The following is a 17,771-nucleotide window of genomic DNA, read 5'->3' on the forward strand; positions in this document are numbered from 1 at the left end:
ATCCCTAGCACTGTAGACGAACTTTTGGCAGCTGCGCAGAATCATTTTCAACTTGAAGGGAGTTATACTGTAATGCACATGGACAAAGATTTCGATAATCAATTCTTCACACTAACATCAACCGATGTGGTTAATGACAAGGACACAATCAAACTAGTTCAAACAGAACCATCTGTTATTTTAACATTGACTTCTATCAGTGAGCCTTCAGCTTCCTCCACTCCAGTGTCGCTGGATCAGTCTCCTCAAGATGACAGTTCGTCAGCTAGCTCATCTGACACCATAATTTTACAACCTTCAGCGGAGTATCGATCAGAGCCTTGGCCAACCAATTTTGTGATACCCATCTTTTCATATGGTGTCGAAATGATTCTTGAAGCTGGAAATCAAGCTTATGAACGTGATGGCTCACTCCTTCAGGATCCAAGTATCTACTCTGACATACTAGAGAAACTTGCAGAAGCAATCTACCTCTACCAGGCCTATCCCAGTAATCTTCAACAACTGGAAGTTGTAGAAGCTCTACTAAGCAAGCACCCATGCTTGAGGGAGCCTGGAACCTCATATTCAGGCACATATGGGTGGCAGAATCGTCTCAAAATGAAGATGGCCAATTACCGAAGTAAACTGAAAAGACGCAATGTCCCTTGTCCTGAGCTTCACATCAACTCCCTGAAAAGGAAGGCCCCTGGCGAGAGACATCCTGCAAAAAAATTCAAGAAACCGAAGAGAGCCGAGGTGAACTTCCTTCCTCCACATCCAAGTGGAGAAACCAATGACAGTCTGGAGAGGGACAGACAGGAGCTCCTTAACGAGGTTAAGAAGAAGAACAACGGTAAATTAATTTCAGAAAAAATGGCCAACACATTTTCCTATCGAAGACTCGAGGTTGTGAGTGATAGTCCTGCTGCTGCTGACTTCAAAGACAGATGGCCTGCTTTGTTTTGTGAAGCTGAGGTAGGTGAATATATAAAGCCTTAAAAATTTCACTTGCTTTATTGAGCTGTAACAATAATTAATTAATTATTTTTTTAATGAACTAATTGATTTCTTTCCTAACATGTAAATTTATGTAAAATATTGATTACTTGTGAATCTTTTTTCCATTCAGATCAAGGAGGAATTCAGAAGAGTAACTACCATTCCCCTGGAGCAAACCTTCATGCACAAACTTGACGAATACACACCAAAACTTATTACGCTGATGAAAGCCAAGGGAGGTGCCGTGGGGATCAAGATGAGGCCGCTCCTGGACAGACTGAGTCAGGTGTGCTTGTTTTGCTTATTCATATGTTTTACAGGGAGATGGGCCTCACTCACAGACATACTCATATACAGCCCAAGCCTCACACTTGGTAGATTCAATGCCCTTGCACGCTCTGGGTCCCTGCACTTATAACACAAGAGCAAAGATATGCACATATGTTTTCACTTGTTAATTGTGTATGTATAATTGTTATGTTCATGTTCTTAATCTGTTCACAGAAACAGAGCATTGAGATGAGGCGTGAAACCGTTATCCGCAGCCTTATACTGTACCTTGGCGAGAAGGAAGAGGAACTTTTTGAAGACTGCTTGGTATAGCATGATTTAATCATTTAATAATAATGTTTAATGACACGGGTTAATTTAATATTAGATTTAAGAGGACAGCAGACAAAGGAACAGAGATATTCTTCCCTGATAATGAAGTCACTTTGAATGATTCATGCAGGTCTATTATTTGTTTCTCAATAACATTCTTCTTTTTTGTTGTACATCATATGCAGGAGGACAGCCGGAGTGATGTCAGTAACCACATCCTCAAAATACTCGTCGTCCATGGTGCTGATGAGGATCCAGTCGATGTCTCCATCCTTGTTGAAGGCCATGAGATTTTGCCAGGGTGCAACAGTACTGCGAAAGCTTGCTCACTGCTCATGGGACTGATTTATGCCCTTAATTTAGCATACCCTCCCACTTTGCGCTACACTTTTGAAGTTTTCCAAAAACTCTTGCTGGAGCTGGATGGCTTTAAACTGTCCCCAAAAGTAAACACCCTGAAGTTGAAGTTGCTTTCCTAAATGCATGTCATGACTTTGTCATCCTCGAGGAGAAAAATGTGGCATGGACCCTTGTTGAAGACGTAGCATCATGCATATGGACCCTTGTGAAGATATGCCAAGAATTAGCACTGAGTTACAGTTCATCCTCGTTTACCAGTGGGAAGTTGCCTGTCATAAATGTTTTACTTTTTGCAGTAAAGATTTTATTCTTCATCTAGAATGTTTAGACTCCTTGAGCTGTTCATTGTTAATTGAATCTGTTGATTTTATTTCATGAATGTTTTAATTGCATTCTTAAAAGTGCACTAGTCTAGAGGACTGGTTTTAATGTTGAAATTGCACTGCATCAAAGTGTAGGTTTGTAAGATAATTGCATATTTGAGAAGTGACTGTTACCAGATCTATGTTGGATGTGGTGTATAATGTATTTGTTGTTTACTAGTCATACCAACGTTTCAGTAGTATCATACAAATTTGGATATTTTTCTTTCAAAAATATACTTAGTCTTACTTTAAATACATTTTAGTAGAGATATACCTTTTATATTTCTGAATGTTGAAACTGTTTCAAAGGGTTGTAAGTTTTTCACTGCATATTCGAAAAGCACTTTTCCAGATTGTACTGTATGTACAAAAGTATTAGGACACCTGCACAATCTAATGCAATATTTATTTCCAGTACAAAAGTCTTCTTTTATTAAGTTTCTACATTCTCAGTTTGTTATTTACATTGTCAGAAAGGTGATAATTCGACTTTATGTTTATTACTGAAGTTGTGGTGGATGGTGCTGGTCTACCATTATAGAGCATTATATTGACAGTGTTCCTAATGTCAGTCCCAATAGTGTATATTGGATGTCTGTTTGTTATTTTTATGTCAGTCATGCCAATGTTCAATTCATGGCTACCCCATAAAAGATTGGGCAATTCAATCCACAATAGTTGTGGATTTACTTTGACGGCTCTTGTTTGTTGAACTGTTTAAAATGAAAATTAAACAGTTAATTGCATTGTAATTTAGTTGTGTGATATGTGATAAATATATATTAAATGCATAGAGTATTAGTTAAATTTATTTGGTAACATTCATCAAAAGAAAACTGGCAATGATTACCTAATTTTAGTGAGTAATGTAACTTAATGGAACCAAGTAAATTAAAATCTAAAGCACAAGAAAATAATTAAAATCTACTTAATTACTTCATAAAAGCAAATACTACAGTTATATAAAATTTACTTAGAATATTGAGGAAAATGATGTTCCTGCCTATGAAAAACAAGTAGACTTTACTTAATTTGTTTAAATAAATATATCTTAAAACTTGGATGTAATTAAGTAAATGTTACTTAATATTTTTACAACTGTAATGTTTTATGGTAAGTAAAATTTACTTGATACCGGCAAGTAAGTGTTACTTGATATTGCAGCATTAAAGTTTACTTAAATCAATTGCGTGCAAATACTTACAATATATTTTTTAAGTAAATCTTATGAGTTGTTTTTTTCAGTGTAGGTGCCTTTTAAAAATATAGCTAATGACTCTATTCCTGGACGTTGGCCATACTGCATAAATTCATATGCATGTTTTGTGCAGAGCATTCTCTAGTTTCCGTTGTTAATTCCACTGGTGGTGTTTCACTGTGGAAATGAGGGGAGAAAAATGGATGATTGATTTATGGAAATTCACTTTCTGGCTGTGACATTTGTTGGTCTGTAATATCAATAGAAGTACTGTCAGCAATGACCACTCCAGCATGACAGATGGAGCTCACAAATAATGAGCAGCACAAGATGGTGCCACACACATGGACATCTTATGATATTAAAAAAAAAAAAAGGTTACGATGTGTTCTTGCATGACGGTACATCCCTGTGATTTTAGCCTTAATTCTCTAAAAAAAGATGTGATCACAAAATAAAGAGAATGACAGGCTTAAACACACACACACACACACACGCGCGTACAAACTCCTGCACACATCTGCTCGTCAGAGAGCCTGTTGGAATCTGTCACATGCCTGGCAGGTTCTGTAACTTAGGCAGATGGTGCAGCACAATTAGGCGCGCTGAATCTCTCAATCAATCTCTCGCATATCATATGAAGAACCTGGACCTGCGCTGGTTGTTTCTGTTCATCCAATGCACTTTATATTCTACTCCCTTGTTTACAAATGTTTTTTTACATTTATTGACATATACTACAAACCATCTCTTTCGCCTCACTGATCCTGAAAGGCCTCCTTTCACAGTTTGATTTAAATTCACTTTGCTTACCTAATTTTCTGCAAACGACAATCTCCACATGTCTTTGTCATTTTTCTACAGATAGATTTCTTTTGATGTCTTCAACTGTTACCCAGTTTTCCAATACCTTTTTCTCCACTGTCTAGTTTCACTACTGTCCTGAATGCAAAACCATACTGAAGACAATAGGAGAACACAAAGTCCTTTATTCACACCCAATTGCTATGAAAGGGATTTTTCTGGCCAGAAATTCACCAAGGAGCACAATGAGAGGAACAAGATATCTCTGCTGTTTCACCTTCTGTCCCATGTTCAGCGTACAATAGAGGAGGAAAGCGATCTGCTGCATCTGACACTGGCTGGGGCCATTAGCTGGTGTTGGTTAAATAAGGATACCTCTAACTGAGCTAGTTGCAGTGACGGGAAACATCTGCTGCTTGCACCGGGCCCCCAGTGGCCCTGAAGAGTCTGTCTTTGATCAGCGGCCCTCACCTTCCAAAGGGAGCTGCATGAAGCAGTCTTTTCTTACTTACACACACACACACACACACACACACACACACACACAGTGGGAGAGAAAAGCTGAAAAAAGGGCAAACAACATCAACCATAGAGTATACATGTCAAACTCATGGAGTGCAAAATACTTGGTACAGGCACATCTGATACTACAAATCCCAGACTGCATTGGGAGAGCTGGTGTTTTGTCACATCAATCAAGGCCTGTATGTTGCTGGCTCTCTCCCACCCCTTTGTTGACATACTCAACAAGACACCTATCAAAATTAGGGGCTGTACAAAGGAGAACACGTTTAGGAGGATCTGCAAAAGGCCTTTTTATCCACACGGAACCTGTGTTTTAGGATCCCTAAAATGCTGTTTTCAAAAAAAAGGGTCCCAGTGTGACAAAAAATCTCAAAACACCACTCAGGTATTCATGTACACCATCAATGCACAACTCTGGCAAACCAGGAAGCCCCACCTCTCTTTTGCACTAGCATTCTGCTGTCACCAATCTCGGTTGTTGTTGTCGTCTTATTGTGTTTATAGTATGCACATAATAAAACACTAGCAGACTGAGGATATACTGTAGATATTTAGAAATTAGTGCATATTCTTTCAAATCTGCAAATTCACTGGCTCAAACTTTCTGGGGGAAAAAAAAAAAAGGAAAAAAAAGCACAACTAGCCTCCCTCTCCTGCATGAAAAATATGACATATCCTCATTTCCAGAGGAAGCAAGCCAAACACCTCACTCACCAGTGAGGCCAGACGCCACCTTTGGACTGCCAATCCCGCTGTTGTATTTCCTCCACCTGTGACGGGAAGATGATTCACTAGGCCTGCCAGACTGCATCTAGGGACTGTGTGTACTGGGGCACGCTCACTGCCAGCACAGACAAAGGGAGGGTGGGGAGGAAACACTGGATTCTGCACCGCACTATGACCTGCAAATGCAGTTGATAAAATAATGTCTGTGAGCAGCTGCATCATATTCTAACTACTCAGGCCGTAAAATATTCACCAATTTGAATCAAGGCATTGGGCCAGATCATTATGATGTAGCATACAGGAGCAAAACTGGGTTTATATATGTGGAGAATGTTCAAATCACTGTTGGCCTGTCCGGACACACCAGCTGCACCAGAACTACAGTATAATGTGGAAATGATAGATTAAATTGAATTTTCTTTTCCTCTTTTTTTTTTGAACCAAGAATAGGCATTTGTCACTTTTTGTGTTTTTTTTTAACAGTGGAAATGGTGAATCTTTAACCATGCTCCAACTGTACTGCATTCCTCTCCCAATACAAAAACAACAAAGCTTTATTGTTCTAATGGAATACTCGATATAACCAGGCAACACAGTTTTCACAATGAATTTACAAACAATTCCTTCAACAACATACACAACAGGGTGGAACATATGTTTTCCTTTTTCTTTAATTGTTCAGATCCCTCTTTTTTAGTTTTTCCTTAGATGTCATTTAAAATAATGCTGTAAAATGTGTAAAACAATATTTCTATGCACGTTTTTGTTTCTAAAAAAACTTGGCAAACTTTAAACCACAGCAGTTGAAGCAAAATGCGAGTAGATTTTGCTAAGTTTTTGACTGGTTGAACCTTATTCAATTTAATGGGCTTTATAAATGTTGATGTAACTCAACCATATTACATTATAGATCACATGTCAAATGTTTGAAAAAAAAAAATCTGATTGGTAGTAAGACTGTGGAGAAACAGAGAGAAAAATGTTGTATAGTGCAATTATAAAGGCCACTGAAGTTCAAAAGTCTTAATGGAATGACTTGTGTATGAGCCAAATTATTATATCCCCCCACACCATTTCCAGGTGTTCATTATTCTCACCATGGAGAACATCCTGAGGGTCATGCCATGTACTAATTCTTAATTAACTGCCCAGAACAGAGATCATGGACGGCACTGACCCTGACTGATGAACGGGCTCAGTTGGATTCTCAGGACATTATTACTTAGGACTATTACTTAAGTTTGTAACTGTTCATTCTCAATAAAACCTTGTCTAACACAGTTACTGTACTGTACTGCGTGTCATGGAATTGAAATAAATCAGTCACGCTATCAGAAAGACTAACTAAAGCCCGCTGGAGGCTATGCATTTTCAAGGCTTAGCACAACTGGAAACACCTGTGGACTTTATGGCTTATGCGTAACCACTGGTTCAGGTCTGCAGTGGGGTCCTGTTGGTTTTGTACATGCCACCTAACCGTCAACTGGATATAAAGAAGGTGCAAATACAACAAATGAAGAAATCCTGACTTCATGGCTAATCTCGCCTAAAGCTACGTACCTCTGAGTGGCATGTTTTTACACTGTCTTTGGGATTACTCATGTGTACATTCACAGTGCACATACATATTGGGGCATTACTGGCACTCGTAGGGAATACAAAAGCGGCAGCAGTGACTAAACGTCTATGTTTGCTTTGGAGAGATCAGGCGTGCCCTCCGTGTTGCAACACAGGCCACCTGCAGTCTGGGAAATAGGTTTCTGGGGGGAATTAGAAGATTCTGATGAATGAACAAGACAGACATGACTAACCCTGCTCAATATACTGCTTATCTACAAGCTTATGTTGCACAAAGGAGGCAGATAAGCTAAGACATGCCAGCAGAATGAGGGAATGAATGGAGCAAAGAGCTGAAATGAGGCTGTGGGGGGCATGAAGAAAACATACGCAGGTCAAGATCTACATGAGAGCGGTCAGTTGCGACAGAGCCCAAATGCTTTGAATTGCCGCAGAACAGTTAACCATTGACTAGAGGGACTTATAGCATGGGATCCATGTCATCCATGGTTATTCTATTCCCAAGACCATGACAACAAAGCATAAAGTCATTATTAAGGCCTCTACTTGCCCTGGGCAGTGAATGCAACACTAATCAATGAGAAAGAAAGGTATTGTGGTTAGTCTTAGAGTGTAGGTGATATTATGTTCCTGTGTGTGTGTCTCTATCCATGTGGTGTACGGATAACACTATCCTTTCTATTAGAGTTCACTTAAGGGTGGTCTGCATGGTAGCAGCACACATCAGGTTCCAATTATTAATTTGTGACAGTGAAGGAAGTACACAAAAATGACTGTGACTCACCTTCTGTGCGAGTTTACTTCCTAACTTATTAACTTTATTAACTTGAATCTGCGTTATACGTTTGCTCTGAAATATTCGGTTCACTAACATATAACTTCATCACCAGAAAACCATCCTGCACCAACTCGGTTAGTCAATGATTGATTTAAAGTGGGGGTGCTTAAACTTGTAAAGTCTTTTCTCATTGTCGTATCATTGAAAAGTAAGTGTGTTTTTTGCAAGACAAAATACCCGGAAATTGGTTTTTCCAGAAATGTGTGGCAGGCAAATCCCACATGTGGTAAACCCTTCACAATTCTGACGTCTGTACTTAAAATGACCTTTATCGTGGATTGACAGAGAATTTTAAGACTGTCAGCATGTTTGACCCAGGTCAGACAAGATATTGAGGATGCGTTTGAGATCCAATCATTCAGAACAGATTTGAGGATGGTCTTACAAACATGGTCACATTCTTCTCGCAGTGTAAACACAGATGTTTTTCCACGCTCAACCACCTTCTGACCTGCAACATTTTTCTAATGAAACAAAACAATATTACTTCACGTCTCAGTGTTTTCCATACATTGATTTATTTGTGGCAGCGTGCCACAATATCAACTTTGCCACCTATTGATTTTCTATTTGTTTTTAGCATTTTTAAATGGTTAAATCTCATTTCATTGTGGAGCTGTGCACAGTGCATTGATTCACTCAGCCTCGCTTGCCTCTCACACACACAAACACATGGACAATGGGCCCCGTCTGTCAGTCAGACTAACAACAACACCTTTAGTCTTCGCAAACAGCAGTGATGTGCATGTTTGTTTTCATACAGAGCGGCGAAGTGAGATGTGATTGCAAGTGGTCACTCGAGATGCATGTGCGTGAACTCCGAAGTTCACCCGAGAAGCACGGTAATAGCAGGTCTGAGGCCTGATTCCAGCACAGCCATGTTCACCTGTGGCTTTGTGTGGCATAATTGAACTATTGCTGTCAAGTACCATAATTCTGTCCCTTTCGTTACACAATCATTGTTAAACACACGTCATTTACTTTATGTCTATTTAATTATTCAACTTGAAAATTCTATTTGCTCTCTTTTCTCTGAACCTTGGGGGCGGGGGTCACTTTACCCATTTGAAAAAAAAAATTACAAAAACCTCTCGGATCTAAATCACCTATTTGAGAATTGCATTCCTTTCGGCTTGTCAGTTTCCATTCATGAGAAACTACCTTCAGCACTTTTTTGTATTTAAACCTGAGCAAACGTGGCACACTACACAATAGGGTTTCAGTGAAGTAAAATAATTGCATCAATACAGTGTGACAGGAGAGGTTGATTCATTCAGGAGAAGAGATTGCCTCTAGAGAGAAAAGTGTTGACAGAGTAGCAGGAGACAGTAAAATGGAAGGCAAAAGAATGAGGAGAGATGTAGAAAAGGGCAGTGTACAATTTCCATCACCAGACAAAACACTACATATTTCTTTGAGAGACCAAGTGTTAAGTTAGGCTACTCTGCACGCTGTCAATAGTGACGTTCATCATAGGGCCAGCTGCAGTCTATATATTGATTAAACCATCCATCACTTTAACTCTACAAGACATTATTTCTAATTAAAAAGTAAGTCATAAATTGTGGGCTTTATTACCAGGATGAGGCTGTAAATAAAATTCAAGGGAGGGCAGGAACAGATTGTGGCCCCTGTCCACGGTTTAGGGCCGGCGTAAAAAGGACAGACGGATGTGATGACACCTTTGGGATGATCACAGGCAAAACCGTGGGGTTGACAGCAGGGAGGTGCTCTGCTCCACTCCAGTTAAACAGATGCAAATCAATAATTTCCCTGGTTGTGTTTTTACAAGACAGGCGCCTCCTCTCACAGGAGGCTAAGGAGCAGACCATACTTATGGAGAACAAATACATAAATAAAATTTTCATAAACCACTTGGGAATGTGTAAAAGGAACAGCCCTCGTTGTACTTGAGAATGATGTATAATCATAAGAGGTCATGAAAGTGTATGAAAGTGCTTCATCACACAACTGGGTTGGGTAGTAGGCTGGCTGTGACAAAAAGCCACTATTATCCATCTGTGTCTCAATTTCCCTCTGCTAAATAACAATTTTGCTGCCAAATATGCAGTCGCAGGACATTATTTAATGATCCCTGTTGATAAAAAGACCATTAGGACATCTACACTGTAGCCAAAGCTCTGACACAAAGCACACACACTCCGTCATAGCAGAGGACACTTCACGTTTTGACAACTTCTGATTACCACAGCGTGTGCAGCCATTGTCAGGCAGTGAACTCCCCTGACAGACAGTTGCAGAGTGTTGGTTATTTTGTGATGGGCTCAGAGGGACGTCTGATATCAAAGGTACACGCCAACGGCGGGGAGTGAAATGGAGAGAATTAGGGGAGGAAAATGAAGTAAAGGCATGTCACTGGACCCACATCCTCCACTGCCAACAAAGGAAAGCATGTGTGATCATTACTCATCCGTCTCCCTTTTCCTCTCCTGGGTCGACAAGAGTAGCTCTGACCACACAAGCACTTCCTGACTATGACTTGAAAATGACAGCAAGACAAGAGATATTTGGTTAACTGATGGCCAGACAGGTTCTGGGCCAAACTGAAGAAAGTGGGCTTGTCTTGGTGAGAGAGACAGAGAGAGAGAATCACCCTCCAGGGGGAAGCAAGAACTAATGAGTAAGATAAAAAGGACAAGATGGAGTGATCCTCTATAAAAAGACCAGCAGTAATCTCTGCCTCTCCTCCCTTGCCTCTCTCCTTAATGTCCTACGAGATATTGGCTCCTCCATAAAGCCTGCTGCCTCCGAACTTCAAACAGAGCTGATTAGAGCCACACACCTTGCTGGAGCAGAAGCTTTGGACCGGGTGTCGCAGAAGTTCAAGGGGGGCTCAATGTCACAAAAACCAAGGAGGAAAAACGTCACGCAAGTAGACATCTCTTTGAAAAGCTTCTGGTTTGTCAGCACATGGCAGCAAACGCCAACATCAGCAGCCGATGCCTTGGAGCTCAAATAACACGAGTGTCTTTCAAATTAGAGTCATTGCTGCCTTGAATTCTTCTGTCATGTCTGATGATACCAGCGTAGCTCCAGAGCCCCAGAGGGGAAACCAGTGTTTGAATCCAATTGTCATCAACAGATCAGCCATTATCATAAATTGTCATCGAGGGGAGGGGAAGCAGAACGACACAGGGAGTGAGGAAGGAGTAGAAAGAGTAAAGATGGAGAGAAAGAGAGAGAGAGAATGCTGAGCTGCTGTCAAGGTTGTTGTTTTATTAAGATGCCCCAAACTGTCAGAGCAGGTGTCAGGAGAGCAGCCGGGCACATGACAAGATATGGTGCCAACAACCCAGTAACCAATTCTCATACCAAAATAGTTCTGTCACAATTTACAGTTCTCCGTGTCAGACCGAGGGGCACAATTATCGATGGGATGCTTACCTGTGGCAAGAAAAACGCTCACCTGTGCAGCCCTCTGACTAAAGAGGTGGAATGTGACATGCAATAACAACGTGTGTTTGAGAGAGACAGCCAGAGGGGAGTGGGAGAGAGAGAATGTAGTTTTCCCCGAAAATACCCCACTGTCCCATGTTAAAGGAATAGTTCAACAAGCTGGAGGAAACGTGTACCACTCATGTGTCTGGAATAAAAATACAACCAGTAGATGTTACCTTAACCTATAGCAAGAACAGAAATGAAGGAAACCAATAAGAGTGACTGCATTCTAAGATAACAAAATCTATGTACCAGTTCTTCTGATGCTCAGTTTACACATACTGAAAGCACTGTCATCATCAAGATTATTCTTTGGTACTGTATCTAAAGTGGGTTTAGGGCTGTTTGTTGTTGTCAACTAGCTGCAAGAGCCGATATTGTCACATAAATCTCTTCAAACCTATCAAAACGATGTCTTTTAACCCTTTAAATGACTTGTTTAGGGATCCATGATAATGGACTTTTTCCCAATAGATACACATTTTTTTTTAAAAGTGAAATTCTCATTAAGTCTTTTCTCTCATGAAACTAATATAATCTGCATACTCATGTCGAAGCAGGTGTAGATCTAAATCTACATTATGCAAAATAATTCAAAAAAATTATAGTTACAGAGGACCCCAGCATAGAAGTCAAGGAGGTAGCAGCCTTTTGTTTTATGGTATGTTTCCACCGGCTCAACTCGCCTCGGTGCGCTTATTTTGCGTTTCCACTAGCGATACTATTTCTAGTCTTTAGTCCATGCTGGCCACTGATTGGTCAGAGTGCCGTCACAGGAAGATCAAGCCGAACAGTGCCAAACTGTTGATCAGTTAAAAAAGACTTAACAATCCTAAAAACGTGGTTTAATATCCAATAACTACCAGGGAAATGTCTAAAATCTCATGAATATTGTATAGGAAAAAGCAGTGGGGGCATACATGCAATGGCAAATACTACACGTATACATTTACTGTATGTACAAGCACACCAGCTGACACACAAAGAGCATATGCTGATTAGGCATGACCACACACATAAATATATCTTTTGAAGGACTCGACAACAGAATAATTAGGTCCAGGATAAAACAGCCCAAGCAACAAAAATAAATGAATACACATTTAATTTATTCATAAAGAGTCTGCCATTCACAACTGGCCTAAATAATGTTCCTCCTCAATGATTCTAAAATAAATGCATGTGAATGAGCTTGAGGTTAAAATTGAATGATAAACCCTCCATTCAAACACATCCTACTATCCATGCCAGATTCATGTATACACTGTAAATATGTACAGTATAAATTAGCAGTGAAATGACTAAACAACATTTTCTTGCAGCTGAGCAACTCCTCACCTATTGGGACGAAATGACCGCAAATGACCACAAAAATACATTTCCAGCAGGTTGCTGTTGTCTTGACAACAGTAATTTAAACAAAGGGTCAACAAATGTGTTATTATCAGCCTTGCACTACATCAGGCAGTGTGTGCCTTCTGAATAATTTGGTCACTTAGAGGGTGTTGATGCTGGTACCCTTGAGCCAGGCTGCTCTTGTGCTGAGCATAGTTGCCCAAGTAACAGGACGACAACAAAGACTTGTAAAGTCAACTACCTCTGGAGAGGATTCAAATTCAAGAACACTGCTGACACTGGCCAAAGGATTTCACTCCCTTCCCATTCAAATGACCTGTTTTGCATCCTTTCAAGCCGTTTGGACAGGATCACACTATGAAAACAAATGGCAGGGCTTTAAAATAACAGAACCAAAAACCTGGCGGGTTCATGTCATCACTGGCCATTATGGTCAAACTAACTTGAATGGTGGATGCCATGGGTGACCATGTTGGGTATGCAAAGCATTGTGAGAGCGTGCAGGGTTCATATTCTCTCAAAAGGACTTTCAAGAAGTATTATAGTTCATCAGGTTTATTTTACGGCTCTTTCCTAAATAATATGCTTTAAACATTATTAATCTCTTTCCGTGCTATGAAACACTGCGCTTTTAAATCAAGTTGGGAATCTGCCTTCTTCAGCCCTTAAGTGATCATCCTGAAGTCAATTGTATTTAATCCAAAGTGACCACAAATGAGTGAAAAGAAGGTGCATCAAATGAAGGTGTTAATTCCATGCCAGGATGCATTAGGATATTTATCATCAAAGCAATTCTCCGCCATTAATTCACTTGACATCTTTCAGGCCTAATAGACTATCTGATATCTGAGAAGCAGCCCGTGCACAGTCTCACAGCATGACGTCTGGAGGAAAGCAGCAGGTTGCAGGACAAGTCGCTGAAACGGGAGTCTGCACAGAACAGAGATCAAGGATGCGTGTGCCAGATTTACACTTCATATCTAAAAACCACAAGGCAATGCCACGCACAAGTACCGCCTGCTGCTCTCAATGTTATTCAGATGACAGCACAATTCTATTTTCACCTTGCAGCTAATGTGACCATTACTCCCGATGTCAGCAACATATTCTGTCCTTCCTTTTGTGCTGGATATGCTGCCAAACTAGCAAATTAATCTGGGAAAGTGTGTGTCGTTGCTGGGATTGAGCATAAGTGGAGTTCTAAATCATTCTCCTCTGATACTGCCCAGACCATCAACCCTCCCGAATTAATGAAATACAGAACATAAAGCCGAGCCGGTTTCCACCGAGTGGAACAATTTGTTTCGGTACAGTACACATTTTTTTGCGTTTCCATTAGGAATAGTACCGAAATAACCGGCCCCAACTGTTCCATTTTTCGATACCTTTCCCAGGGGCCCAGAGTAATGGTACGGTATGATACAGGTGGAGCTTGACAACACTCAGACAGAAAAGCAATGCTACGCAATGTCCTCTGTTGTTGTCCGTCGTGTTGTGTCGCATTTAATGTCTTTTATTGTCGGTGCACCGGTACAACATCAAACTAGTATCTCGCTGATACAGCTCACATCCCGCCTAACAAGTACGGGCTAAAAACCGAACTGTGCCATGATGGAAACACAGCATAAGCTCATGTAAGTCATCAGAATGGTGATATAACACACACACACACACACACACACACACACACTACGGCAGAGCCAGATATGCCTTGATCTTGTCAAGCACAATGTCATAAAAGAGCAGAGAACACTTGAACATGGCCTTGAAGTGTGTAGACAACGTATGCACTATAACACACAGCTGCAAGGAGGTAGTTAGGAAAAGAGTTAAAGGACGGGAAGATGCATCAAGTCAAATGGAGGGGAAACAGGCTAGATGAATGTGGACGTGTGTGTGTGTGTGTTGGGGGGGGGGGGGGGGGGGGGGGGGGGGCTTGTCGGCAGGCAAACCTATCATCCACAGAGCCCACTACACTCTGAAGGGCAAACAATCTCCCTAATTGAATTCAATCCAGCTTCACCACAGGAGGTACAGAGGCTAGTGGCTTCATTCAGAATAGAGAGGGTTGGTGGAGGGGGCAGCATTGGAGGGAGGTGTGTGTGTGTGTTGAGGGGGGTTGGGGGGGTGGGGCAAAACAGTGCTGTAGAGAACAACAGTAATAAACAGACACTGGTAAGAGGAAGGGTTGGTGTGGGGAGGTTTTGGCAGTTGAGTGGTGGAGGTTGGAAAGGTGGGCAGAGAGGAGGCTAACTGAGGCTTGGAGAAATGGAAGCCAACAATGCTTTTGCATGATTACACCGAAAACACAGTTTGCATCAGGGAATAAAATCCAAACATAGTTGATAGGTATGTATGGTTACCAAAAAACAAAAGGCCTCCTCGACACCGGCTGCTGAAATGTAAGACTTACCAGTGATGTCCCACAGATTTGCATAAGAAGATGGTGAAGATGAGTACTACCTATCATGATGGAGTTTCTTTTTTTTTTTTTAAATCCATCTGATTGCCCACTTGGCCAACATGAATGGTCTTCATTACTGCATTGTATTAATGAGAACCTGAATTTGCAGTTAATGGTTGGTCTACTGCATATTCATGTCAAGCAATGGATGCAAAGTCAGAAATTATGATTATAATAAGAAATGATCTGATACAATAAAGTGTTATAATTGGTCGGATACTGGTCAAATTTACTGGATCACATTATCAGGAAAAGACATTCATATAATCTGATACAATCCAAGGACAACATAAATGTTTCACCATCGGAGACATAATGTCATCCATAAATAGATAATTGTACAATACCTTATGAGAAGGAGTGTGAATCTCGAGTCTGCTCCTCACAGATCCAGTCTATCACATGCCAGAAAATAAAACCATGGTCTGTCCTGGAAGGAAACACAAAGCGGAAGCAGGTTAGGAGAGACAGCAGGGCAGTGTTGCGTCACAGTAATATGACAGAATGGATTATTTGAAAATATCCGGCAAGGCACATCATTAAATAATCAAAAGTAGCTTTTAATGTCTGTGAGGACAACTTTAGAACACAAAAACTTTACTGAGAAGACAACAAACAAACAAACAAACAAACAAACAAACACACACACACACACACACACATGCACACAAAGACTTTATCCTCTCCTGGGACGACCATTATTAAGCGGCATCTTCATAAATTTTTCAGCTGTTGTCTGGTTCCCACTTTGGTGATAGAAGTGAATAGCTGCTGTATGAAGTGCCATTCAGGTCACATCAGCTTTTACAGGCTGATTTATTAGGGCCCAACAGGGGCTCGGTGATGGGCCGCAGGACAAAGAGCCTGTTTTAAACTACATTAACACTCTGCAGTAAATATCCCATGCAACATTAGCATTTTGATGACTGCCTCCCTCAGTCACCTTTTGCGGCATCTCGTTTTCCCGCTGCGCACATTTTGCTCTCCTGCTTCATCTCTCGGCCTTTGTTACAATCCATCATGTCGCTTTCTCCCTTTCAGCCTTCATGCCTGGGCTGTGTGCATAGATGATGTGGTCAAGCTTTTATATTAGAACTGAATTGATGTCCTACATGCACATGTTTTAAGAGGTATTGAATGAAACTAAAAAAGAGTGTTCATTCTTTACTTACAAAGCAGAAAGCATGTCTCTTTCCTTATTGTCATGCAAACAATCTTTTCTTGATTTTTAATTAAATCTCACCTGCAATAATAAAAGAGATGAGCACCAGCACTTGTGTAATTGTGGTGTCTGAAGCAAGTAAGGGTTTTGAATAACAAACCAAAATAATTTAAAAAAAAAGGATTAATCAGTAGTACAGCGTTTACTATGCAAATTGGGTAGAGACTGAATTTGAGTGAATTTAAAAGACTGTTTTGTTTTGTCTTTCACATGTCAACGTATCTTTGAAAAGCATTGGCACATGCTTTTCAAAATTACCATCTTTGTCCATGACAAGTTGTTATCAAATTACAGACAAACAATGTAATAATAAATAAATGCATTTTCAAGCTGCTAAAACCTGCCAAATTCAATCAATGTTATAAAAAAGAAAAAATAATAATCGTATCTACGGCCAATCTTCAAAACATAATCTGGGCACAATGGCCATTCTGGCTTCAAAACAAGTGCTGCGGTCATAATTTTTGAAATCTGCTGTTTGTCCGCTGATCAGACGTGAGACTTTGGCAGAGGAAGCAGATGCCATAGGTCAATTCCGCTGAACCACTGCAGGCTTTTTGGTCAACAGAGCATCTGCCAGTCATTTAGCAGGCCTGGAAGTGTTTGGAAAGGAACACACTCACACCATATTGCAACAATCCTGACCACAAACTGTTGCACAAAGGGACAGCAAGTTCACAGACAACAGGAAAATAATACAAAAAATGATATCCCAGACAGTTTAATGAGCAGTGCTTGGCTTATATCATCCGCTTGCACAAGATCCTGTTTTTATTCAGAACTAATTCCTCTAATTACAGCAATGGTATAGATCTTTTTCCAGTTGTATATATGCATCTCTTATAGAACCAGTATTCACTTCTCTCTCTGGTTTCCCTCACGGAGCAGAGACATTTTTCTGAGCCAATTTCAAACCTGCTCTTTTATAATAATTGGTGTTACAGTCCAGGCATTAGTTAGGAACTGAAGCTTCCTTCATATCTTCAAAGGGTTTTGGATCAGAGAAATGTACACCAGGCAGTTCCAGGCACCTAAGGCAATCTTGTACCATTACTACTAAGATGTTCATTCCAAAGATTCACAATTTCTCTAAAGTACCAAGCAGCGATGACCCAACATGGAATTGTGCCAGAAAGCTGCTCATTAATGCCAAAGATGCCCATTAATGAAAGTTAAAGTTTAGTTACTCAGGACTGCGTTGTTTTTCAGAACAGTTGCAATTTGATTTTCAATTATTTTCTGGAATTTTAACAAGATTCCATCTGTGTAGTCTATATACCATGATGCACAAA

At 40.4% G+C, this 17,771-nt stretch overlaps 1 protein-coding gene across 20 annotated transcripts in view; it reads right to left on the bottom strand.

Annotated features, from left to right (window-relative positions):
- LOC131456295 (adhesion G protein-coupled receptor L3-like) overlaps positions 1 to 17,771 on the bottom strand; it is a 200,830-nt gene that overhangs the window by 164,747 nt on the left and 18,312 nt on the right. For all 20 annotated transcript variants that reach the window (XM_058624522.1, XM_058624503.1, XM_058624506.1 and 17 more), the window contains exon 2: positions 15,605 to 15,687. The gene's annotated coding sequence lies outside the window, so the exon portion shown is untranslated. The remainder of the gene's footprint in view (positions 1 to 15,604; positions 15,688 to 17,771) is intronic.

The sequence above is a fragment of the Solea solea genome, chromosome 3 (genome assembly GCF_958295425.1).
Source record: "Solea solea chromosome 3, fSolSol10.1, whole genome shotgun sequence".
NCBI lineage: Eukaryota > Metazoa > Chordata > Actinopteri > Pleuronectiformes > Soleidae > Solea > Solea solea.